This window comes from Triticum aestivum, chromosome 2D (assembly GCF_018294505.1).
Source record: "Triticum aestivum cultivar Chinese Spring chromosome 2D, IWGSC CS RefSeq v2.1, whole genome shotgun sequence".
NCBI lineage: Eukaryota > Viridiplantae > Streptophyta > Magnoliopsida > Poales > Poaceae > Triticum > Triticum aestivum.
The window spans coordinates 653,558,891-653,585,041 of NC_057799.1; the positions used below are offsets into that span (position 1 = coordinate 653,558,891).

General features: G+C 49.4%; 1 pseudogene; it reads right to left on the bottom strand.

Annotated features, from left to right (window-relative positions):
• Nucleotides 1–15,966: 15,966 nt before the first annotated feature.
• LOC123056204 (26 kDa endochitinase 1-like) lies at nucleotides 15,967–17,079 on the bottom strand (annotated as a pseudogene).
• Between the last annotated feature and the right edge of the window lie 9,072 nt (nucleotides 17,080–26,151).

Here is a 26,151-nt window from a genome sequence, read left to right on the forward strand (position 1 = left end):
AGAGGTTTATAAAAGCTTTTTAGTTGATTCCTTTAGTACCAGTTCTAAGGCCGTTAGAATGGCATTTTATTTGGTACAGGTTTTAAGGCTGGGGCCCCACGAGCACCTTTTAGTACCGGTTCGTGGCAAGAACCGGTAAAAGAATTTTTAGTTGATTCTTTCTGTAGCTGTTTTTTAGTCCCACCTCGCCAAGTGAGAGGCACTCGCAGCGGTTTATAAGCCCTGAGTGTAGAGACGATGAAGGGAGAAGCGCAGTGCTCACCTGCACGTTGTCCTGAAGCTAAGCAACATGCAGGTGAGCATTGCGCCTCTCCTTCATTTTGGCCTGGTATATATAGGCATATCATTGGTCCCGGTTGGTGGCATGAACCGGGACTATATATGAAGCACTTACTATAAATAAAATAAACTAGTTTAACTATAGTTCTATTATTTTTCTAACTAATTATATTAAACACTTTCTCTTCTTATTTTTTCCTTTTTCCTCTATTCTAAACATGAACATATTCATAAATGACTTATATCATTCACAATTTTCCTATACATACACAATAAATTGACAAAGAAAATACTATGAACAGGAAAATCATTAAAATTCTATGAACAAAATTACAACAGAAAAAATAATAAAAATTCTATGAACGGAGAAAAATCATAAAAATTTGACATCTAAATTACTTACACAATATAAAAAAAATTGACATCTAAATTACAACAGAAAAAAATCATAAAAATTATATTAACAGAAAAAAAATCTAACACAATATGAACAAATTAATTAGGCATATCATTGGTCCCAGTTGGTGGCATGAACCGGGACTAAAGGGCAGACTTTGGTCCCGGTTCAAGCCACCAACCGGGACCAATGGTGGTGGGCCAGGAGCGAGGCCCATTGGTCCCGGTTCGTCCCACCAACCGGGACCAAAAGGTCCAGACGAACCGGGACCAATGGCCCACTTGGCCCGGCCGGCCCCCGGGGCTCACGAACCGGGTCCAATGCCCCCATGGGTCCCAGTTCTGGACTGAACCGGGACTAATGGGCTGACCCGGCCTGGACCTTTGCCCCCTTTTCTACTAGTGTCCCCTCTTCGACCTGGCCTCGCCAGAAGCGCCTAGCTCCCCCTGGCCTCACTCCCTCTCTCCTGCGCCTCTCCCCTCCTCTCTCTCGCTCTCTCCCGCGACGCCTGAACACACCGGAAAGCGCCACCGCACGCCGACACGGCCACAGCCTCCCTCTCGCCTCGCCGTCGTGCCCACGTGCCCCGCTGTTGTGGGCTATGCCTCCTCGTCGAGACGCACGGCGCCGGACGCCCTGGAGAGCCGCCATCGCCACCGTCTTCATCTACGGTCGCCGAAGATCGTCTTCGCCGCCCCGCCGACTCCAGGTCTCCCCCGAGCCAGCTGTGCTGCTCCGCGTGATCGCCGTGAGCATCTCCCCGTTTCCCCTCTCTTCTCCCCCTCGTTCCCGCGTCGTAGCCGTCGTGTCCACCATGGCCGAAGCCATCGCCGCCGCAGCTCCTCGCCCCCGTGGCCACATCCGCCGCAGCTCGCAGCCGAGCTCGCCGTTGCACTCAGTGCACTCTGGCGAGTCCAGCGGACCCGTTCACAGCCTCCCCCGTGCCCCGCAACATCAAAACCCCGATGGCCGAACTCCGGCCGCTGCACTCGTCGTCGCCGCCGTTGTTCTGGGCCACCTCCGTCAAAACCCTTTGCACCGTTGGATGCGGCACTCCACCAGCTCCCCGTAGCTCCTCTCCTTGTGTCGTTTGGACGCCGGAACAATGACTCTGGCGAAGAACCGCCGCGGCTCGAGGTCGTCGCCGGCCGAACTCCGGCGAGGCCGACGTGGCTGTCACTAGCGCCTAATCCCGCAGCCTAAACCACCCGACCAGCCGCTGACCGTGGGCCCAGGGCCAAGTCAAATCCTGGTTAGTGCGGGTTTGACCCGAGCTTAACCACTGTGTCACTGACGTGTGGCCCCCACATGTCAGGTTTGACCCAGGTTGACTGCTGACGCAGTGCTGACCTCAAGCTGACGCAATAAATGATTTCTGGAAGTATTTCAACTCGGGAAATTCTAGAATATAGTTTAAACTTCAAAAAACCATAGAAATTCAACCGTAGCTCAGATTGAAATAATTTATATATGAAAAATTATCAGAAAAATTCAATCTATCCATCTGTACCAGTTTCATGCATAACAAACCAACTTATACATGCTAAAATGAACCTCAACCAAATGATTGCTAGCTGCATTAGCTCAAACAGCATCACATCTACATGCCATGATCATGCATCATATTGTTGCATGTGCTTGTGTTTTGATTGTCGACACCGTTCCTTCTCGATAGGTCCTGCTCCGGAGAGTGCTCGAGAGTACCTGTCTGTCAAGCAGTGCCTCCTCTGTTGATCTACCAGGCAAGCAAACCCCCTTGTTCATTCCGATACAATCCTACTCTATCGCTCCTGCTCTCAGTTATTGCATTAGGACAACAACGATTCAACTGCTACTCTGTGTTGCGGTAGTTGAACCCATTCCTCTGCATGACCTATCATTGCCACAGTAAATAGTTGAAACCCACTAGCATGTGTAGGAGTTGATTGAGCCATGTTGTGTTCCTACCATGCCATGCCTGCTATTGCTTAGAGTTGTGTCAGGTCTGATTCATTGGGAATGAATTGGAGTGTTACGATATGTTCTGGTGCTAAGAGTGAAGTGTGTGAACACGATTTGGTAAAGGTAGCGGTGAGAGGCCATGTAGGAGTACATGGTGGGTTGTCTCACTGGAACCGTCCTTAAGCACTCAGTTCTATGTATGTTGTCCAATGACTCGATACTACCACACATTGGGTTCCGATAACTCGACCCCTCTCGACTTATGAACCAACTTGATCTCTGTCCAGGAGTCGCAACTAGTTTCTGGTGTTTGTAGGTAGTGCTATTTTTCTACCAACTGGCACCCAGCAGGGTGGGCTTGGGACAGACTAGGCACACGTGGCCTGGTGTACCGAGTGGCACCCGGATGGTGGGCTCGGGAACCCTGCACACATAGTTTGGGGACGTGAGTGACACCCCGGCCGGATCTCCTTGCGGATGGAACCCGAATAGGCGATAAACCTGGGCTAGAGTCTTGTGTGGTTAGTTAGGTCGTGGCCGACACCCTCGCCAGGCTTCCGCTTGAAGGTTGTCGAGATACATGACGTGTACATGGTGGTTAGTGGACTCGTGTGCGCCATCTCACCTCAAAGAAGTTTCTCGTAGTCGTAGAACAGGATAGCCACTGAGTCAAAGCTGGCTTGCTGCAACTAAACCCCACATTACCCTCTTCCTAAAATGCATGTATGATAGGATCTGATGTAAGTCTTGCTGAGTACCTTTGTACTCATGTTGCTTTATTTATGTTTTTTTTCAGCGGAGACTTCGGTCTTACTAGTGTTCTCGTGGACTTCGACAAGTAGCTTGTACCTCAGCTACGATCTTGATAGGATGTTGTAGTTTGTCAAGCTCTTCAGCCTTTTTCATTTGTAGATGTCGGTACTCAGACATGTAATGCTTCCGCTTGTTGCTTGTCTACTCTGAATGTTGGGACATGTGACCCCTAATTGTAATAAATGCTATGATGGCTCTTCTGAGCCTTTATCTATATGAGTTGTTGAGTTATGTTGTGATGCCATGTTGTACAGCACATACTTGCATGTTATGCGTATGTGTAATGTGTATTGCTATGTGTGGGATCTGACTACCTAGTTGTTTATCCTTAGTAGCCTCTCTTACTGGGAAATGTCTCCTAGTGCTTCCACTGAGCCCTGGTAGCTTGCTACTGCTCCGGAACACTTAGGATGGCCGGCATGTGTCCTTCTTCGTTCCTGTGTCTGTCCCTTCGGGGAAATGTCACGCGGTGTCTACCGGAGTCCTGTTAGCCTGCTACAGCCCCTATTCTCCGGAGTCCTGCTAGCCCAGTTGCTACAGCCCGGATTCACTCGCTGATGACCGATACGTTCGTTGCTGGGCCATGTATGCCTGTCCCTGTAAGTTAGTGCCACTTTTGGTTAACGACTAGCCATGTCAGCCCGGGTTCTCTGTCATATGGATGGTAGCGACATTGTCATATACGAGTGCCAAAAGGCGCAAATGGTCCCGGGCATGGTAAGGCGACACCCGTGGGAATACCATGCGTGGGGCCGCAAAGTGATATGAGGTGTTACATGCTAGATCGGTGTGATTTAGAATCGGGGTCCTGACAGCTTTGGTATCCGAGCCTGGCTGCCTGTAGGATTACCAAGCCAAACTGGTCAAAGTTGAGTCTAGAAATTCTTTAGTTATGTAAGGGAATTGATTGTGGGAAGGAACGTAAGGCTCTTTTACTCCTTATACCTCATGGTCTTCTGATCTGAGTCATCCTACCTTTCCTACGGGGTTAATGAACTAGGCTTTCTCTTCCGTCTATCAGGATTACGTGTTACTACTCTGTAGTCCCATAGGATTGGTTGATCAGAGTCATATCCCAGTTTCGAGTACCGCCGGTGTAGCCTGTTTAGTATGATGTCAGAACCTTGAGTGGTGATGTTGAGTATGTTACTACCCAATTTTAGCAGGATGTCTCATTCTGAGCATTTACTGCCGCTATGCTGCCGGAATTGCCCTAGGAGTTCGAGAGTTACTAATTTCCTTGTCCTACATTCTATAGCCTATAGTTGATGTTGATTCCGTCCTTGGTTTCGTTTCTCAGCATGTCATCAGTTAAGCAAAGATTTGTTGCTCGTAGCCAGAACCGTGTAGATGGTAGGGATGAGGATCCTCCCGACCAACCTCCGTTGGCAGAGTTCATGTTAGAGATGGAGAGAAACAAGCATGAGTCTAATCGCTTGTTGGAACGTATCGAGGAGAACACCGCACATCATATCAAAGGGTCTGCAACCATTCATGACTTCATTCGCTTGCACCCACTTACCTTTCATCACTCCATTGAGCCACTCGATGCAGATGACTGGCTCCGTAGCATCACTCATAAGCTGCGTTCCGCGAACGTAGCTGAAAATGACAAGGTCACCTATGCCACATACCATCTGGAAGGTCCTGCTAGTCTTTGGTGGCAGAACTATGAGGCTATGCTTCCAGCTGGCCAGATTCCTACCTGGAGGGATTTCACTGAGGCTTTTCACGAGCATCACATTCCCCAGGCCCTCATTGATCGCAAGAGAGAAGAGTTCTGTAGTTTCTCCTTGTTGATGCTTACAGTAGAGAGTTTGAGAACCTCGTCCGCTATGCTACAGAAGAAGTGTCCACGGACGCCAAGAAGCAGGCTAGGTTCCGGAAGGGTCTCAACCCCAAGTTGCATCGTGATCTCCACCTGCATCATTGCGATACATTCCAGGCCCTTGTGAATAAGGCCATCAATGCAGAGACAGCTCAGCTCACTTACGAGGAGTCTCGTAAGCACACCCGTGATTTGGGATTTTCTTCCGGTTCTGGTTCTCAGAAACGCCAGATTTGGGTTCCAAACTCCGTTCTTCCTTCCGGATATGCACCGAGACCATCTTATGTGGTGCCTCCCCCAGCTCAGTCGTATGTTCCACCCAGGCCTACTGGTAGACCGCTTGTCAGTGCGGGTCCACGTCCAACCTCAGGGGCTTGCTTCACATGCAGGAAGCCAGGACACTATGCACGTGACTGCTCTCAGACTAGTTATGCTCCACCCCAGCCCGAGAAGCATGTTTGATGTGTTAAGCCATCAAGCAAGACGATCAGTGCCAGGCCAGCTCGCACCAAACGTGGACGTGTGCATCACGTCTCAGCCAAAAACGCTCATGATGATCCGATTGTCGTTCTTGGTACACTCCTTGTCAACTATCACCCAGCATCGGTTCTGTTCGATACTGGAGCATCTCACTCCTTCATTTCTGAAGGCTATGCTCGTTTGCACGACATGTCATTTTGTGATATGCCAACTCCACTTGAAATTCAAACCCCAGGTTCTAGATGGCAAACCACCAGAATAAGCTATGGTAATGAAATCCTTGTTGACAGACTTGTATTCCTTGCATCACTTGTAGCCCTCAAGTCCTCAGATATTAACATCATCTTGGGTATGGACTGGATGACAGCTCATCATGCCAAGATTGATTGTTACACTAGGTCTGCTCAGCTTACACACCCATCTGGCAAGGTAGTCACTGTCTCCACCAGAGTTGCAAAGCGCCAACTCTATTCTCTTAATGCCAGCCCTCTTCCAGACCTTGAAGATATCCCGGTAGTCCGTGACTTTCCGAACATCTTTCCAGAGGAACTGCCAGGTGTCCCACCAGACAGAGATGTAGGGTTCCTCATAGATCTTATCCCAGGAACCGCCCCAATTTCTAGGAGACCTTACAAGATGGCACCCTTAGAACTAGCCGAGCTTAAGAAACAACTTGATGAGTCCTTGCAAAAGGGTTTCATCCGTCCTAGGTCTTCTCCTTGGGCTTGCCCCGTCCTCTACGTCAAGAAGAACGATGGTACGGACCGGATGGTTGTAGATTATCGGCCCGTTAATTTGGTCACGATAAAGAACAAATATCCGCTCCCCAGGATCAACGACCTGTATGATCAGCTCGCTTGATCCTCAGTCTTTTCTAAGATGGATTTGAGGTTAGGCTATCATCAAATCAAGATCAGAAATGGGGACATCCCCAAGACAACCTTTGTCACTCGTTATGGCCAGTACGAGTACACCGTCATGTCCTTCGGTCTAACCAACGCTCCAGCTACCTTCTCCCGCTTGATGAACTCGATCTTCATGGAGTACTTAGATAAGTTCGTCATGGTTTACCTCGATGATATCCTTATTTACTCGAACAACGAGGAAGAGCATGCCGAACATCTTAGACTTGTGTTAGAAAAACTCAGAGAACGCCGTCTTTATGCCAAGTTCTCCAAGTGTGAATTTTGGTTGCCAGAAGTGACCTACCTAGGCCACGTAATCTCTGGTAAGGGCATTGTTGTCAATCCTGAGAGAGTGAAGGCCGTTCTCGATTGTTAATCCACCTGAAACCGTTAAACAAGTTAGGAGTTTCCTTGGTCTAGCAAGTTATTGTCACTGCTTTGTTGAAAACTTCTCCAAAGTGACCAAACCTCTCACGGAACTTCTCAAGAAGGATAAAAAGTTCGAGTGGTCCCCACAGTGTGAGTACAGTTTTCAGGAACTGAAAAAACGCCTGACTTCTGCTCCCATACTTGTGCCACCGGATTTCACTAAGGACTTTGTTATCTACTGCGATGCCTCACAACAGGGACTAGGTTGCATTCTTATGCAAGATCGTCATGTGATTGCCTATGCATCTCGACAGTTGCATCCACATGAGGAGAATTATCCTACACATGATCTAGAGCTTGCAGCCGTAGTCTATGCACTAAAGACCTGGCGACATTACCTTCTTGGTAAACATTACGAGATCTACACCGATCACCAGAGTCTCAATTATATCTTCACACAACCAGATCTGAACCTTAGACAAAGACGTTGGTTGGAGTTGATCTCAGATTACGACTTAGGGATTACCAACACTCCAGGCAAAGCTAATGTCATGGCTGATGCGCTAAGCCGTAAATCCTATTGCAACAATCTCATGTTGCAGCAGGGTCAACCACTTCTCCATGAGGAATTCTATAAGCTTAACCTTCACATTGCTCCTCACGAATTCCTTTCTACCTTGGTGGCGAAACCTACTCTTGTGGATCATATCATAGAAGCCCAGAAGCATGATACGGGGATTACCCGGATCAAGAGAAACATTGCCAAGGGTGTTGCTGGTAGTTTCTCTATAGATGATCGAGGTGTTGTTTTCTTTGGGAACCGCCTGGTGGTCCCCAAGAAGCGGCATCTTCGACAACTGATTCTTAAGGAGGCGCATGAATCTCCTCTCATGATTCACCCCGGTAGTACCAAGATGTATCAGGACCTACGCCAGAGGTTCTGGTGGACTAGGATGAAGAGAGAAATCGCTCAGTTTATTGCTAACAGTGACGTTTGTCGTCGTGTTAAGGCAGAGCATCAAAGGCCTGCGGGCACCCTTCAGCCTTTAGCCATTCCTGAGTGGAAATGGGATAAAGTTGGTATGGACTTCATCACCGGCTTTCCCAGGACCAAGAGAGGGAATAATGCTATCTTCGTAGTCATTGATCGTCTCTCCAAAGTGGCGCACTTCCTACCTGTTCGAGAGAGTATCACTTCTAGTCAGCTCGCTGACTTATGCATTTCTCGAATAGTATCACTTCATGGTGTTCCACTACAGATCAATTCAGACCGTGGTAGTCTTTTCACTTCTCATTTCTGGGAGAGTTTCCAAACTGCCATGGGAACCCATCTTTCCTTCAGTACCGCTTTCCACCCTCAGTCGAGTGGTCAGGTGGAAAGGGTCAACCAAATTCTCGAAGACATGCTTAGAGCTTGCGTTATCTCATTCAGTATGGATTGGGAGAAATTTCTTCCTTTTGCCGAATTTGCTTATAACAATAGCTATCAATCCAGTCTCAAGAAAGCTCCTTTCGAGATTCTCTATGGACGAAGGTGTCGAACACCTTTGAACTGGTCAGAAACCGGTGAAAGACAATTCTTTGGACCGGACATGATCCAGGAGGCAGAAGAGCAAGTTCGCATCATTCGTGGGAATTTGAAAACAGCCCAGTCTCGTCAAAAGAGCCAGTATGATCGTCATCATAAGGATATGACTTATGAAATTGGCGACAAAGCTTACCTTTGGGTTACTCCTTCGAAGGGTACCCATCGTTTCGGTATCAAGGGCAAGTTGGCTCCTTGTTACATTGGTCCTTTTCACATTCTCGCTAAACGAGGATAGGTTGCCTACCAGTTGGAACTACCCCCACATCTTTCCAGAGTGCATGATGTCTTCCACGTCTCTCAACTCAGGCGTTGCTTCTCGGATCACATCCGCGGAGTGGACCACGAAACGCTTGATCTCCAAGATAACCTCACATACCGAGAGTACCCGGTTCACATTCTTGATCAAGCAGAGCGTGTCACTCGACGTCAAAACATCAAGTTTCTCAAGGTTCAGTGGTCTCATCATTCCGAGAAAGAAGCTACTTGGGAGCGAGAAGATCGTCTTCGACTGGAGTACCGCTTTCTTTCCGTCGACCCCTAAATCTCGGGACGAGATTCTTTCAAGTGGGGGCGAGTTGTCACATCCCTAGTTTTGGTATGACCTAAACTAGCTAGTCATGTGTGCATGATGTTTAAATTCCATTTAAATTTGAAATGGGGATTTGTGAAACCCTCAGAATCATTTCTGGAAATGACCCAGATAAAAAATGCTCCAAAAAGGTCCAAGAAAATGTTCATGTTGCTCTCTGAAAATATTGGGCAGAGATAAAAATCAAACCAATATTTTTAGGTGCTCATAATTATTTATTTTGGGCATTTGGAATTAATGCATAAATATTTGCATTGGATATATATTAGTTATATATTTAATATATGTCCAATATCTCTAATTTTTGGTGTGGGGCTTTGGATTAATCCAACTAGTCCCTACAAAAATTATCAGAGGCAAAAACAAAAGCAGAAAATGAAATGGAAAAACTTACCTGGCGCCTACCTGCAGCCCACAGGCCCAGCACTGTGCAGCCTGGCCTGGCCTAGCAGCCCAGCTGGCCGCGCTAGTCGTCCCCCTCCTTGCGCCAGAGGGACAGGGCGCGTGGTCGCCGCACGCCGCGCGCATGCGCGCCACGGCAGCTGCCTGCCTGCCCTCTCCCCTCTTCGACCTGGCCTCGCTAGAAGCGCCCAGCTCCCCCTTGCCTCACTCCCTCTCTCCTGCACCTCTCCCCTTCTCTCTCTCGCTCTCTCTCGCGACGCCCGAACGCACCGAAAAGCGCCGCTGCACGCCGACGCAGCCACAACCTCCCTCTCGCCTCGCCGTCGTGCCCACGTGCCCCGCCGCTGTGGGCTATGCCTCCTCGTCAAGACGCACGGCGCCGGACGCCCTGGAGAGCCGCCATCACCGCCGTCTTCATCTCCGGTCACCGGAGATCGTCTTCGCCGCCCCGCCGACTCCAGGTCTCCCCCGAGCCCGCTGTGCTGCTCCGCGTGATCGCCGTGAGCATCTCCCCGTTTCCCCTCTCTTCTCCCCCTCGTTCCCGCGTCGTAGCCGTCATGTGCACCATGGCCGAAGCCATCGCCGTCGCAGCTCCTCGCCGTCGTGGCCACAGCCGCTGCAGCTCACAGCCGAGCTCGCCGTTGCACTTAGTGCACTCTGGCGAGTCGAGCGGACCCGCTCGCAGCCTCCCCCATGCCCCGCAACATCAAAACCCCGATGGCCGAACTCCGGCTGCCGCACTCGTCATCGCCGCCGTCGTTCTGGGCCACCTCCGGCGAAACCCTTTGCACCGTTGGATGCGGCACTCCGCCAGCTCCCCGTAGCTCCTCTCCCTGTGACGTTTGGACGCCGGTACAGCGACTCCGGCGACGAATCACCGCGGCTCGAGGTCGTCGCCGGCCGAACTCCGGCGAGGCCGACGTGGCTGTCATTAGCACCTAATCCCGCAGCCTAAACCACCCCACCAGCCGCTGACCATGGGCCCCAGGGCCAAGTCAAACCCTGGTCAGTGCGGGTTTGACCCGGGCTTAACCACTGTGTCACTGATGTGTGGCCCCCACACGTCAGGTTTGACCCAGGTTGACTGCTGACATAGTGCTGACCTCAAGTTGACGTAATAAATGATTTCTGGAATTATTTTAACTCAAGAAATTCCAGAATATTGTTTAAACTTCAAAAAATCATAGAAATTCAACCATAGCTCAGATTGAAATAATTTATATATGAAAAATTATCAGAAAAATTCAATCTATCCATCTGTACAAGTTTCATGCATGACAAACCAACTTATACATGCTGTATATGAGAAAACACATTATGGCATTTATAAAGAGTTAATTTGGAGTTGCATTTGAACTCTTGGTTCAAATGAACCTCAACCAAATGATTGCTAGCTGCATTAGCTCAAACAGCATCACATCTACATGCCAAGATCATGCATCATATTGTTGCATGTGCTTGTGTTTTGATTGTCGACACCGTTCCTTCTCGATAGGTCCTGCTCCGGAGAGTGCTCGAGAGTACCTGTCTGTCAAGCAGTGCCTGCTCTGTTGATCTACCAGGCAAGCAAACCCCCTTGTTCATTCCGATATAATCCTACTCTATCGCTCCTGCTCTCAGTTATTACATTAGGACAACAACGATTCAACTGCTACTTTGTGCTGCGTTAGTTGAACCCATTCCTCTGCATGACCTGTCATTGCCACAGTAAATAGTTGAAACCCAGTAGCATGTGTAGGAGTTGATTGAGCCATGTTGTGTTCCTACCATGCCATGCCTGCTATTGCTTAGGGTTGTGTCAGGTCTGATTCATCGGGAATGAATTGGAGTGTTACAATATGTTCTGGTGCTGAGAGTGAAGTGTGTGAACACGATTTGGTAAAGGTAGCGGTGAGAGGCCATGTAGGAGTACATGGTAGGTTCTATGTATGTTGTCCAATGACTCAATACTACCACACATTGAGTTCCGGTAACTCGACCCCTCTCGACTTATGAACCAACTTGATCTCTGTCCAGGAGTCGCAACTAGTTTCTGGTGTTTGTAGGTGGTGCTATTTTTCTACCAACTGGCACCCAGTAGGGTGGGCTTGGGATAGACTAGGCACACGTGGCCTGGTGTACCGAGTGGCACCCGGATGGTGGGCTCGGGAACCTTGCACACATCGTTTGGGGCCATGAGTGACACCCCGGCCGGATCTCCTTGCGGATGGAACCCGAATAGGCGATAAACCTGGGCTAGAGTCTTGTGTGGTTAGTTATGTCGTGGCCGACACCCTCGCCAGGCTTCCGCTTGAAGGTTGCCGAGATACATGACGTGTACATGGCGGTAAGTGGCGAGAGCGTGTGTGAAGAAGTACACCCCTGCAGGGTAATCATGATCTATTCGAATAGCCGGGTCCGCGGTTATGGACTTCTTGGATGCTTACGTGGTACATAGACAACTTGAAGTGGATACTCTAAAATGCTCAAGACAAGTGTGAGTGCTATGGATGGCCTTCTCGTAGGGAGACGGGGATGAATCCATAGTATGGTATTGTGTGGTGACTAGTGGACTCGTGTGCGCCATCTGACCTCAAAGAAGTTTCTCGTAGTCGTAGAACAGGATTGTCACTGAGTCAAAGCTGGCTTGCTGCAACTAAATCCCACATTACCCTCTTGATACAAATGCATGTATGATAGGAACTGATGTAAGTCTTGATGAGTACCATTGTACTCATGTTGCTTTATTTATTTATTTTTTCATCGGAGACTTCGGTCTTACTAGTGTTCTCGTGGACTTCGACAAGTAGTTTGTACCTCAGCTACGATCTTGATAGGATGTTGTAGTTAGTCAGGCTCTTCAGCCTTTTTCATTTGTAGATGTCTGTACTCAGACATGTAATGCTTTCGCTTGTTGCTTGTCTGCTCTGAATGTTGGGTCATGTGACCCCTGCTTGTAATAAATGCTATGATGGCTCTTCTGAGCCTTTAGCTTTATCTATATGAGTTGTTGAGTTATCTTGTGATGCCAAGTTGTACAGCACATACTTGCATGTTATGCGTACGTGTAATGTGTATTGCTATGTGTGGGATCTGACTACCTAGTTGTTTATCCTTAGTAGTCTCTCTTACCGGGAAATGTCTCCTAGTGCTTCCACTGAGCCCTGGTAGCTTGCTACTGCTCCGGAACACTTAGGCTGGCCGGCATGTGTCCTTCTTCGTTCATGTGTCTGTCCCTTCGGGGAAATGTCACGCGATGTCTACCGGAGTCCTGTTAGCCTGCTACAGACCGGATTCTCCGGAGTCCTGCTAGCCCAGTTGCTACAGCCCGGATTCACTCGCTGATGACCGACACGTTCGTTGCTGGGTCATGTATGTCTGTCCCTGTAAGTTAGTGCCACTTTGGGTGCACGACTAGCCATGTCAGCCCGGGTTCTCTGTCATATGGATGCTAGCGACACTGTCATATACGTGTGCCAAAAGGCGCAAATGGTCCCGGGCATGGTAAGGCGGCACCCGTGGGAATACCGTGCGTGAGGCCGCAAAGTGATATGAGGTGTTACATCCTAGATCGGTGTGATTTAGAATCGGGGTCCTGACAGTGTCTCACCGTGTCATCACCTCCCGGCACGTGTACTTTGACGAGCTTGTTTTTCCCTTTGCACAGGAATAGGTGGCCCCGTCTTCCTCTGCCGCGGCGGGTTCCCCTCCGCGCCGTCGCCCGCTGCCGGCCATGGGTGCTCCGGCGCCCCCGCCCGCGGCGCTCTCCTCTGGATCGGAGACGTCCGTAGCTCCTCCCTCCGGCTTGACGCCCCCATCGTCTCGGCATGATGGGTCGGCCTCGCCTGGAGCCGCATCGACGCCGCCTCAGTCTCCTTCACCGCATGCTGGGCTGGCCTCCCCTGGTGCTGCACCGACGTCGCCTCGGACGCCTGACGCTGCGGCTTCTCCGCCATCCACCGCGGCCCCGTCTCCGGCTCGGTCCGCCTCTCCCGCGGCCGCCGTGGACGCAGCGGTGGCCTCGCCGCCGTCTCCTGCTGCACCGGCCCTCTCGGATGGGTCGGCCTCTCTCGGGGGTGCACCCCCACCCGCGACCGGTCCCGTCACGCGCTTGCGTACCGGCGTATTCCGCCCGAGCTCGCGTTACCATGAGGATGACTACGTCTGCATCGCCTCGACGTCCGCGCCTTCTCCGCTGCCGTCCTCGGTTCGGGCCGCTCTTCGCGATCCCCTATGGATGGCCGCGATGCAGGAGGAGTTCGACGCTTTGCAGCGGAACTGGACTTGGCAGCTTGTTCCCCGACCCCGGCACACCAACGTGATCACCGGGAAGTGGGTCTTCAAGCACAAGCTTCGTCCCGATGGCACACTTGACCGCTATAAGGCACGTTGGGTTGTTCGTGGCTTCCGGCAACGCGCCGGCGTGGACTTCACCGACACCTTCGCTCCAGTTGTTAAGCCCGGGATGATCCGCACTGTTTTATAGCTTGCGGTCTCTCGCGCATGGCCGGTTCATCAGATGGATGTCTCCAATGCCTTCCTCCATGGTCATCTCGAGGAGCAGGTCTTCTGTCAGCAGCCCACTGGGTTTGTTGATTCGGCGTGTCCCGATCATGTGTGCGTGCTCTCACGCTCATTATATGGGCTAAAGCAGGCTCCTCGTGCCTGGTACCAGCGCATCGCAGCGTTTCTTCATCAACTAGGCTTCCGCTCTACACGCTCCGATGCTTCGCTATTTGTCTATCACCAGGGCACCGACACGGCGTATTTGCTCCTCTATGTTGACGACATCATCGTGACAGCATGCACTTCTGAGCTCCTACGCCGGCTCACTAATCATCTCCGTGCTGAGTTTGCCATCAAGGACTTGGGTCCGTTACACTACTTCCTCGGTGTTGAGGTGGTGCGTCGTCCTGATGGTTTCTTTCTTTATCAACGGAAGTATGCCTATGAGCTCCTTGACCGTGCTGGAATGCTTAATTGCAAACCCGCGGCCACACCTGTCGACACGAAGGCCAAGCTCTCCGCTACTGATGGTTCTCCTGCCCCGGATGCTGCTTTCTACCGGTCCATCGTTGGTGCTCTGCAGTACCTCACCCTCACTCGACCAGAGCTTCAGTATGCTGTTCAGCAGGTCTGCCTTCATATGCATGCTCCTCGAGATGTTCACTGGAATGCTGTCAAGCGGATTCTCCGCTACATTCGTGGTGCTATGGATCTCGGTCTCACTCTGCGCGCCTCCACCACCACTGATATGGTTGCCTACTCCGACGTTGACTGGGTTGGCTGCCCAGACACTCGCCGATCCACTTCGGGCTACTGCATCTTCCTTGGACCGTCCTTGGTGTCATGGGCGTCCAAACGGCAGCCCACGGTCTCTCGGTCCAGCGCCGAGGCTGAGTATCGCGTTGTGGCCAACGTTGTTGCTGAGTGTTCCTGGCTTCGTCAGCTTCTTCACGAGCTCTCGTGTCCTGTTGATAAGGCCACAGTAGTCTACTGCGACAACGTCTCCGCCGTCTACCTCTCCACCAATCCGGTTCATCATCGTCGCACCAAGCACATTGAGCTGTATATTCATTTTGTTCGGGATCAGGTGGCCCTTGGCCATGTTCGTGATCTACACGTTCCCACCTCCCAACAATTTGCAGATATCATGACCAAGGGCTTACCAACGACGTCTTTTGAGAAGTTCTGGTCCAGTCTCTGCGTCAGCAACGGTGTCGCTTCGACTGCGGGGGTGTGTTGAGATATGTATTTACCATATGTATTCTTGTACTCCAAGTCTTCCTCCTTGTGTATAGTCGAGGATATGACTTGCCCCATGTACTATATATACATGTGCATATGCACCCAATCAATACATTGTGGTTTGCATCCCATTCCTCTACATTCAGGTTGGATTCTTCTGATCTACACTCTTCGTCGACGGTGGTTGTTGTTCGGGTACGTTGGTTCTATGGGGCCTTAGCACGATTACTTCCCGGCTGTCTACTACAATAAAGTTTGCCCGGTTCCAGCGAGGGAGGGGTGATTAGAGCGGCGCCCTTCTGCTCGCTTCAGTGCTTGTAGTTGTTGCTACATGGTCTACGAATCTAGATGTAATTTTTATTATTTCTAGTGTTCGTTGTACTACAATTATTGAAGATGAATAGGTTGGAAGTTTTTCCCGCATAAAAATGTATTATGCCGGCAATCAACTTTGGGTCAACTATGTCCCGTATCAACAACAACAAACACAAAAGGACATGTTTTTAATAAAGATGGCAACATTTTTAACCTCTACATCGAGTTGAGAGATACTCAAACAACAATGTGAAATTTATTTATCCATTTATACTCACACAACAATGAGAAATTTATTCATCCATTTATTTACTCATACCGTACTTCTCAACCTTATTGATCGGTGATCACGTTCATACATTCATGCATGGAGGACCACCGTGACGCAAGCCCCACCGTGAGCCCACTGTTGAAGGGCCTCTGGTTGTAGCAGTCGAGGTTGTTACCGTAGCCAACACCGAGGACATCGCAGTAGCGCTTGTAGAACCCGATTCGGTTAGCAACACGGTCATCCTGCCCCCTACCGCACTCGAGCCCGCCGTTGATGATGTTGGTGATGACGCCGTACCCAGGCACATGGCTGGCGGCGTTGTTCGTGCCCGATGGGGTCCATTGGCCTGTGATCATGTCATGGGACGACGGCTTGTTCGCCTGGGCCGTCATCCAAAACCACAACGCCGTCTTAAACGACACCGTTGCGTCCGTGGCCACCAGGTCTGGGTTGTTGAACAGGTCCACCCCGATGGCACGCCCTGCGGGGCTATAGTTGTAGTTCCATGAGAGCTGGATGGGTCCGCGACCGTAGTAGTACTTCTTGCCCGACGCGCACGGCCACTCCGGCTTTGGGTCGCAGTAGCTTCCCGGCGAGCCCTGCTCTTGCTTGAAGCAGTAGCCCCTGGCGTACGGTCCGTCGGGCGCCGCGGGGCACCCGCCAGTGGTCTCGTGGGAGGTCTGCCCGAGGAAGGCCGCCACCTCCGGCTTCCGCGTCTCCGTGCTCCCCGTGATGCCGAATGACAAGAACGCCGCGGCGGCAGTGTGGAAGGTGTAGAAACCGCAGGCCTCTTGGTGGTCGTTGCGGTGGAGGAGGAGCCACTCGAAGAGGTCCCTAGATAGGATGGACGACACGCCGTGATCGCCGGGGGAGTGGGGCTACCGCCGCAGCCGCTGCGCTGGCTCTGGCAGCCCGCGCCGCAGTAGGGTCGCCGCAGCCGCGCAGTACCCAAATTTGCTGCAGCAGAGACAGTTTGCGCACGTCGCGCCACCAGCTTGCAAGCCGCACTGCTGGGCGTTCACGGCAGGGGCGAGCGCCGTCGCCAGGACCACGGCCAGGATGGCCACCACCCTCGGGGCTCTCAGTACCGTGGGCATGTATGGCTTCATGATCGATCTTGGTGGTGCCTGGTAGATTATGGCGCCAAGTGCCGCCATTTATAGACCTTTTGTGGAGAAAAGTCGTGGTGTGCCTTAAAACTAGATGAATGTGTGTGTGGAAAATCGGTGGAGAATGGTCCGGCAGAAAGGTGCGTGCAACGCCATTGTAGTCACTCGTTTGAATTCTGCTGCGTGGCACGTCACAGGTTTCGCTTATCTTCTTCATTACTGTTGAGATGTAGATACATATGTGTATTTCTTGTACAACAAGCCCTCTTCCTTCCATGTATAGTTGAGGACGTGGCTACCCTTTATACTTATATATACGTGCATATTGCACCCGATCAATATATCGTGAGTTGCATAACCTTCTACATGGTATCAGCCTTCCTCCGATTCTTTACCCTAGCCGCGTCGCCGTCGCTTCCCAGCCGCCGCCGCTAGTTCCCTCGCACGCCCGCGCCGCCGACTACTCGCCGCCGCCGTGCCACCTTCCCCACTGCTTCCGCTCCCACCCCCACGATCACCTCGCGCCTCTCCCACCCCTAGCCACTACAAACCCTAACCCGCCCCGGCCGCCCCTAACCCTAGCTCCTGCCATGTCGGGATCCAACCTCTCCGACCGGTCCGCCGACTCTACTCCTCCGGTCGTGAAGCCGCCGAATCCCTTTGACTCTTCCGCCGGCTCCACCGCCGCCACTCTTCCCGATCATGCCTACATCCGTGATGTTCCCATCGAACGTCGCGTTCCGGTCATCCTCTCCCACAAAGAGGCGAATTTTTATGCTTGGAAGACATACTTCAATCTCCTCTTTCGTGAGTATAACCTGCAGGACCACATCGACGGCACAGCCAACCTCTTCGTCCTGAACCGTGACGCCGACTGGCTAGCGATCGACGCCACCATCATCAGGTGGCTCTTCCTCACCGTGTCCAAGGACATCTTCCACACCGTCGTTCGCAACAAGGATGATGCATGCACGGTGTGGAACAAGATCGTCGGCCTCTTCACCGACAACAAGCTCCAACGGATCGTCTTCCTGCAGCAGGAGTTCTTCGGGTGCCATCAAAACGACTCCTCGGGTGTTGAGATGTAGATACATATGTGTATTTCTTGTACAACAAGCCCTCCTCCTTTCATGTATAGTTGAGGACGTGGCTATCCTTTGTACTTATATATACGTGCATATTGCACCCGATCAATATATCGTGAGTTGCATAACCTTCTACAATTACTACCATGTGACCACCTCTGTTCGCGAGCTACACTTGCTCAACCCCCCCCCCCCCCCCCCCCCCCCCCCCCCCGCCTCAGGTGCCCGCTGGGTCGGGCCCGACATTCCTGTTGCTATGCTGCTGGCAACTCAGGAAGCACCGAAATGCGGTGGTCTTCCAAGGGATGCCCTCGTCGCTATCCAGGCTGCTCAGGTCTAGCAGAGATGACGCGGTGCTTTGGCGCGTGCGACTTCCCCGCTCCCTGAAGCACGCGGTAGATGTTTGGCTGGCTTGTCTTACCAGCACCGACTGAGCTCTTCTTTCTGGGTTTCGCTCCCCCGTCCCCTCTCCCTCTACCTCGACTTGTATGTGTGAATGTTGTATCATCTGGACTTTGGGTCTATACATATATAAAAGATTCAGGTGGGGAAACCCCCCCCCCCCCCCCTCTGAAAATTCAAAAAAAAACTACCATGTGACCACGTCTTCTCTCATAAACAGGCGAAATGGACGGATCAACCACGTTCGACTCAGAGGGATATGCCTGCAAAGAAATGGATAATATGAGACTAACTTGTTGCAACAAAAAATATACTCCCTTCGCACCATAATATAACTCTCTTATATTACGAGACGAAGGGATAGTATAATATTGTGCAACTCTGTGTTGTGTAGAAGCGGGACTGTTCATGCATAAGTTAAACCCTAGTAACTCTGACAAACAAAACAGCTTGCAAAATCTTGTAGTTTTAGCCTGAGAAATCTGAAATATGTCTTGCTAGATATGTAATGGGATGGGAGCGATCGATCAATGATTCTGATGTAGCGTAGGAGGCTGTATGCGGGACACTAATAATCAACCACTAACTACAATTCCGGCCAAAGAGCAGAGGCTGTATGTGGGTGTATGTTGTGGGGCTACTCTACATTGTCACGTATGTCAACACGATACCTTATTTGTTGACCAAGTCTCTTACAGCTGTCTAGTTGCATTTTGTTAGTTTGGTGTACGTGCGTGTTGGCCCATCATTGCGCAGCCTTCGACAAGCTCCACTCCATGAACGGCATGAGCTTTGGCAAGCTTAACGAGGCACTCCTCACCCTCATCCCCAAGACCCCCGATGCCTCAGCCTTGTCGGATTTCGGACCGATCAGCCTCATCCACGTCATCGCCAAGCTCTTTGCCAAAGTACTCTCCCTACCACTTGCCCCCCGCCTCGGCGAGCTGATCACCTCCAACCAGAGCGCATTCATCGCCGGCCGGAGCATCCACGACAACTTCCTCCTTGTGCAGCAAACGGTGCGGTTGCTGCATAACCTCAAGCTCCCCCGCCTTCTCCTGAAGCTTGACATCGCCAAGGCATTCGACACTATTTCCTGGCCATTCCTCCTCCAAGTCCTGCAGCACCTTGGCTTTGGGCGACGCTTGTGCGAGTGGATCTCCATCATGCTCTAGACCGCCTCCACTAGGGTCCTCATAATTGGCAACCCCGGCCCTCCGGTAGCCCACGCTCAGGGCCTGCGCCAGGGGGACCCCGTATCCCCAATGCTCTTCGTCCTCGTCATCGACCAGCTAAACACCCTCCTACAACACGCCGTGCATGAAGATCATCAAGAGACTGACCGCGGGACACGCCCCTGCCAGCGTCTCGCTCTTTGCGGACGACGTCGTCGTGTTCTGCCATGCTGACGCCCAAGAGCTGGGCGCAATCCGGGCCCTCCTCGATTTCTTCGGTCACGCCTCCGCCTCCGCACAAACTTTCAAAAGTGCTCTGCTTCTCCAATTCACTGCTCCGACGGCGAGCTGGCTACCGTCACGGCCTCCCTCTCCTACCCCTTGTCGAGCTTTCCTATCAAGTACCTTGGGATGCCTCTGTCTATCCGAAAGACACCAGTATCAGCCCTGCTCCCCCTTGTCGACAAGATTGTCAAGAAGTTGGCTACCTGGAAGGCCTCCTTGCTCTCCCGAGGCGAGCAGCTGGCCCTTGTCCGCCACGTTCTTACCGCCATGCCGGTCCACATCCTCCTTGCGATGGCGATCCCCATCCTCAAGCGGATCACCAAGCTTATCTATGACTTCCTCTGGTTAGGACGACACGACGCCAATGGTGGTTGTTGCCCTGTCTCCTGGGCCCGCGTCTGCCGGCCTCTTGCCTATGGCGGTCTAGCCATCCGTGATCTCCAGCGCACCGGCGTGGCACTGCGGTCCCTTTGGCTCTGGCTCCAGGGGACTAACCAGGAGCGCCCGTTGAAACACCTGCACCTCCCGCATGACCGCGAGGCATCCAAGTTCTTCCGTGCATCCACCAGCTGGACCCTTGGCGACGGCAACACATGCCATTTCTGGACCGACCATTGGCTGAACGGCCAATCCATTGCGGAGCTGCCCCCTGCGCTGCTCTCCCTCATTCCGCGCCGACGACGAAAGAGCCGCCTCGTTAGTGAAGCACTGACCAATAACACTTGGATCTCGGACATCCATGGCACGCTCAACCCTGTGACCACAGTTGAGTACGTCGAGCTATGGCAAAAGCTTCATGGCATGTCTCTATCACCTAACCCCGACAAGCTATCTTGGAAATGAACTTCGAACAGTATCTACACGGCGAGTTCCTGCTACCGTGGCCTCTTCTATGGTTCCACCACCGCACCTTTCTGGCACCTCATCTGGAGGACCTGGGAACCCTCCAATGCCAAAATCTTCCTCTGGCATGCTGCTCTTAATCTGTGCTGGACGGCTGATCGGCGCGCGTGCCATGGTCTACCGCACGACCCCATCTGCAAGCTATGCGGCCAAGCAGACGAAACCATTGATCACCTCTCGTTGGATGCGTGCTAGCGCGCATATCCTGGCATCAGGTGCTTGCCTGGTGCCGCCAGCCCATCACACCATCAGACGGAGCCGTCGGTTTTTTCAACTGGTGGGAAAACACGGCTACCACCACCCCGACCTGCTTGCTTAGAGGCGTGAAATATCTTATCATCCTCACGGCCTGGAGCACTTGGAAGCACCGGAACGCCGTACTCTTTGGCAGCGAGATTCCATCCCATACCCTTCTCACGGCGACCATTAAGCAGGAGGCCGCGCACTGGGCCAAGGCCGGCACCAAAGGGCTAGACAGAAATTTGCATGTAACCTGATCTATCTCCCTGAGGCTGAGCAACCTCTCATCTTCTGCTCGCTGGCTGTCTTGATGCCGCCAACTAGATGTGTACGGCCGCAAGAGTAGCACACTTGCATGTAAACTCTCTTTCTACCTATCAATGGAATGATACGCAATCTTTGCGTATTCGCGAAAAAATACTAAGAATGAAATTAAAAAAGCCATTATGGGCCCATATGCAAATGGTGCACCTGGCCTGATGGACTCTCTTTTCTTTTCTACCAAATATTTTTCGGATGTGATAAAAAAATACTTTACGTGGATGGTTAGGGATTTTGAGATGGGGGGACCTGACATTCACAGAATTAGTGTTGCTATCCTTACTTTAATCTCTAAAGAACCTGGTGCTGATGAGATGAGGAAATTTAGACCAATCAGTCATAGTAACCGTGCTATCAAGATTTTTACTAAAGCTATGACCACCAGGGAATCTCCTTTATGTCACAAGACTAATTTCTCATAATCACTTCATTAAAGGAAGATTTATTTTGAAATGTGTTGTTATGGCTCATGAAGTGATTCATGGCATCCATAGAATAGGGACCAGTGGGCTTATTCTTAAGATTGACAATGAAAAATCCTATGACAAAATGAGCTGAGATTTCCTTGTAGAAATGCTTCCCTCCAGAGGATTTCAAAAAAATGAATTGGTTGGATTTGTAGCCCTCTTTTTAAAAGTTCTTTCTCTGTTAGACTTAATGATACTAATGGATCACACTTTGTTGGTGGCAAAGGCCTCAAACAAGGGGACCCTCTTTCCCCCTGTTGTTTAACCTTGTGGCTGATGTTTTTTTACTAAAATGTTACTAAAAGCTATATGAAGAAACTCGATTTCTGGTCTCCTCCCACATGTGATCCTTGCGTGCAGATGACTCCATACTATTCGTAGGGAAATATGTGGATCCAGCTAGGAACCTGAAAGTGATTTTGTCATGTTTTGGAAAGCTATCTGGTCTTAAAATAATTTTGCATCAAACAGACATGCATACCATCCATGTGGATGAGGAACTGCTGACTATAATGCACAACTTTTCTGTTGTAAGATGGGCTCTTTCCATTTTAAGTATTTAGGGGTTCCCCTGCATTATAAAAAATGAGGAGAGATGATTTGCAAGCCATCAGTGATAGAATTATTTAAAACATTTCTGGTTGGCTTGGAAGGAATTTATCATAAAGGGGAAAATTGATTCTAGTTGCCACTTTCATTGCTAACATTAATTCCTACATATTTGATGTCCATGGTGAGGTTTCCTAAGTGTGCCATTGAGGGTGTGGGTAATGAACATGAATAACATTTGGCTAAGTGGGGGCTTATTTCTATGAGATTAGAGTTTGGTGGGATGGGGGTTCCCAACCTTGGAGATTTTAATATGGTAATGTTGGTAGCTTGGAGCAAAAGGTTTTATGATGGTAAAAATAGTGATTGGAAAAATATCACGTGCTATAAATATGGCACTAACAAACCTAACATCCTTTGCGGTAAACTAGGTGTGAGTTCCCCTTTTGGAAGAATATTTGTTGGGCTTTTGATGTCGCAGTTTTTTATAAATGGGAATGAGGAAATGGGGTGAATATTGTTTTTTGGCATGATCATTGGGCTGGGGATGTATCTCTTAAGGCAATATTCTGAGAGCTATTTGGCATCTGCCAGCAAAAAGATAACATTGTTGCGCAGGTGTAGGATGGCAAAAACCTGAAACTTTCATTTAGAAGATGTGTGATGATGCTCTGTATAAGAAAATTTCATTTAGAAGATGTGTGAAGATGTGTGAAGATACAACACTTTCTTCTGGTAAAGATAAACTCATTTGGGTGCTTGAAAACTCAGGTGTCAACACTGTTTGATCTTTCTACAAACTAATTAACTTTGGAGGAATTCATGATGCATTTAAAGATTGTATTTGAAAGATTAAATTTCCCCCTAGCATATATATTTTCTTGTGGCTTATCATTCACAAGAGCTTGACTAGAGATAATCTAGCTAAGTGTCAGGTAGTTCCTAGCACTTCTTCTGTTTTATGTCCGCAGGCTGAAACTATCAAGCATCTTTTTCTTTGATTACATTGTTGCTAAACAGATTTTGGGCATTGTGGCTGATATATTACATATATATAGCATGAGTTGGTTCCAGCCCGCGATGAGGAAGCAGTCGTTTCAGGCTCTTCAGCTGGAAATTTTCATATTTTGAAACTTCTTGCAAAATGATTGAATAATACCTTGCACATATTACTTTAGATCACTATAGGAATATATTTCAGTGCTATGGGCTGCAAATTTTATGCATACATACTTCTACTTATTTTCTGTTCCTGGAACTTCATTTGTAGAATTTGTCGCTGAAATAATTGAACTGTTTATTCATGGGATATGTTTTAGTATGGTCCTTAAATCTCCCATTGAATAGTTGTATCCTATGCACTACTACCCTTGTTAGACACTTGGACGCAACGGCCATAGAAGTTGATTTTTGGGCTAAGGTTTCACGCATATTTTGTGTGTACAAGTGACCAGTCACCATTGTGCTTGAGATCATGGTGGAGTCAGCTTCTATGTACCTTTTTGTTCAGTTCAAACTTCTGATCTTGACATGATAGACACTCAACATGAACGCTTCTTATATGTGTTCACTTGTTGAAAAAGTCATGGATTGCAATAACAAATACATTGTGGTAAATTTTTGTGGTTGAAAAATTAAAGGTCTTAGCATCCTCCCTTGTCAATTCACCCTCAAAAGCATATTTTGGATCACAGGTGTAGCTTCCATACAATTTGTCTATGAATCTTTTGTTGCCATTTGGTTTACTTCATATCATCCACCTTTGCGAACTCATTTTCCTTCATCCATCAACCCTTCGAGTTTATGTTTTTTCTGGGTGAATTCAAAAACTCGGTAGACCATGAAGTATCTCTCATGTTGCTCCCTGCTATGGTTGCATTCTTTTTCTGGATTTCATTGTGGTACTATTTTCTTTAACAAATCCATTGGTTGTACAAGAACTTCGAGGTGACCTTTCAAAGGTTATTGTGCATACTGCAGACGCCAGAAAGAGGAGGCTCTTAACTTTCATGCCAAAAAGGAAGATGAAGTGGGTTCAGTTGAAAAAGTAGGAACCCTAGCCCATACGGTGGCACTAGAAATGTTTGTACTCCTTGTACTATAAGAAATCATATATTGGAACATAGGTCTCTCATCATGATTTTCATTTAGCAGCTGGTTTTAGCCATGCACCTTTGGACATGTGTCTTGTTTCATGAAAACTGCATCTAACACCTGCTGTAATGAAACCATTATGCATGCGCACAATGTTCATGAGATGTAGGGTTGCCAGTGAGTCAAGCTCGAGACAGTCGTGATGTGGTTCGAGACTAGAGTTAGGCTTGAGCTCAGCTCGAGCAAACTGATATGAGGTTTAGCTAAGCTCGAAAAAGATCAGTTAGGTCATGCATATAAGAAGTGAAGACAGTTTTGTGAGGTCAGCTCCAGCTAACTGAGATGAGGTTGAGCCCAGCTCACTTTGTGCTTGAACCAAACTTAACTTGAGGTTAGTTCTAACCGAGCTCGAGCTACTTGTGGAGCCCAAGCTTTGTTTATAAGGCTATTAGGATGTCTACCTATATTTCTGGATCATAAGTACTTTGCATGCAAATTCACATATGTCACACATACATTAAAATAAATGTTTGGTGACTATTGCTTTGTTGTATATTCTGCTGATGTTCCTTACATTTTAATGTGTCACTTACAGAGTAGTTGACTGCTGAGACTTCTGAGTTGGAGAAGCAAAGGGATAAACTCGAGGCTCATCTGAAGAAGGTACCTATGTTTTCCTTAATAAACCTTCCTATATTATTATTTTCATGTTGACTACTTCTAGGCATAGGTTTGACATGGACACAAATGTTTCCGTCCGACAGACTAAATTTTTTTGAATGAAAGGGACCTTTCCCCCGATTTTATTAAAGAAACCAAATAGTCATATCATACAGCCAAAACTCAAACACCACCTAAGTTTAAAAGGAGACAGATGAAGCAACAACCCCAAAACACACACACACCCTCAAACCTGCGAATACAAGTAAAGAGGGATAGGCAACAGAACATCCATCGAAACATGACCAAAGCTCGTTCCAAACACATTTTTACTCCATAATTCCCCCCTCAACCCCCTTTGTGGCAACAGTTCAACCATCGCCCAGTCTTGGGATCCAGGATGCGCACTCCCGCCGTGCTTGGAAGATTTCGCTGGCGACTAGATCCAGCCGTTTTGCGCCCCATTGGAGCTCCAGTTTTGCGTCCTCCCTCACATGCCAAAGACTCCACTCACTAATCCAATGTGACATCCGACAGACGACAGACTAATGAGTTGCATCATTAGTAGCCTTAACCCAAGGCCTCTCTGATGCAGGATTATCGGAGGTGTTGAGTTACCAGTGATATTTACTGTTGTGCTAAAACTAATCATATGTATGAGTTTCAAAAAATATCGTGTTTTGAGGTCCTTCCTCATTTTGTCCAACTGGTCAACATTTCACTTAACGCTGCTGTTAGGCGGCTCAAGGTAAGAAGGGAAGAGAGGGTTGATGAACCAACCAATGACATGATCTTTAGTTTAAAAGCAAAGGTGCGTCCCCTTTTTTAATGATCCAGTTTCTGTATTCTTCCAGTAATATTCATGAGATTGACCTTTGCTTTTTGGGTTAAAGTATTTGACATACTTCTACTTCTTTTTTGTTCCTGGATGAATGGATGGGAGTGACACTTCCATCA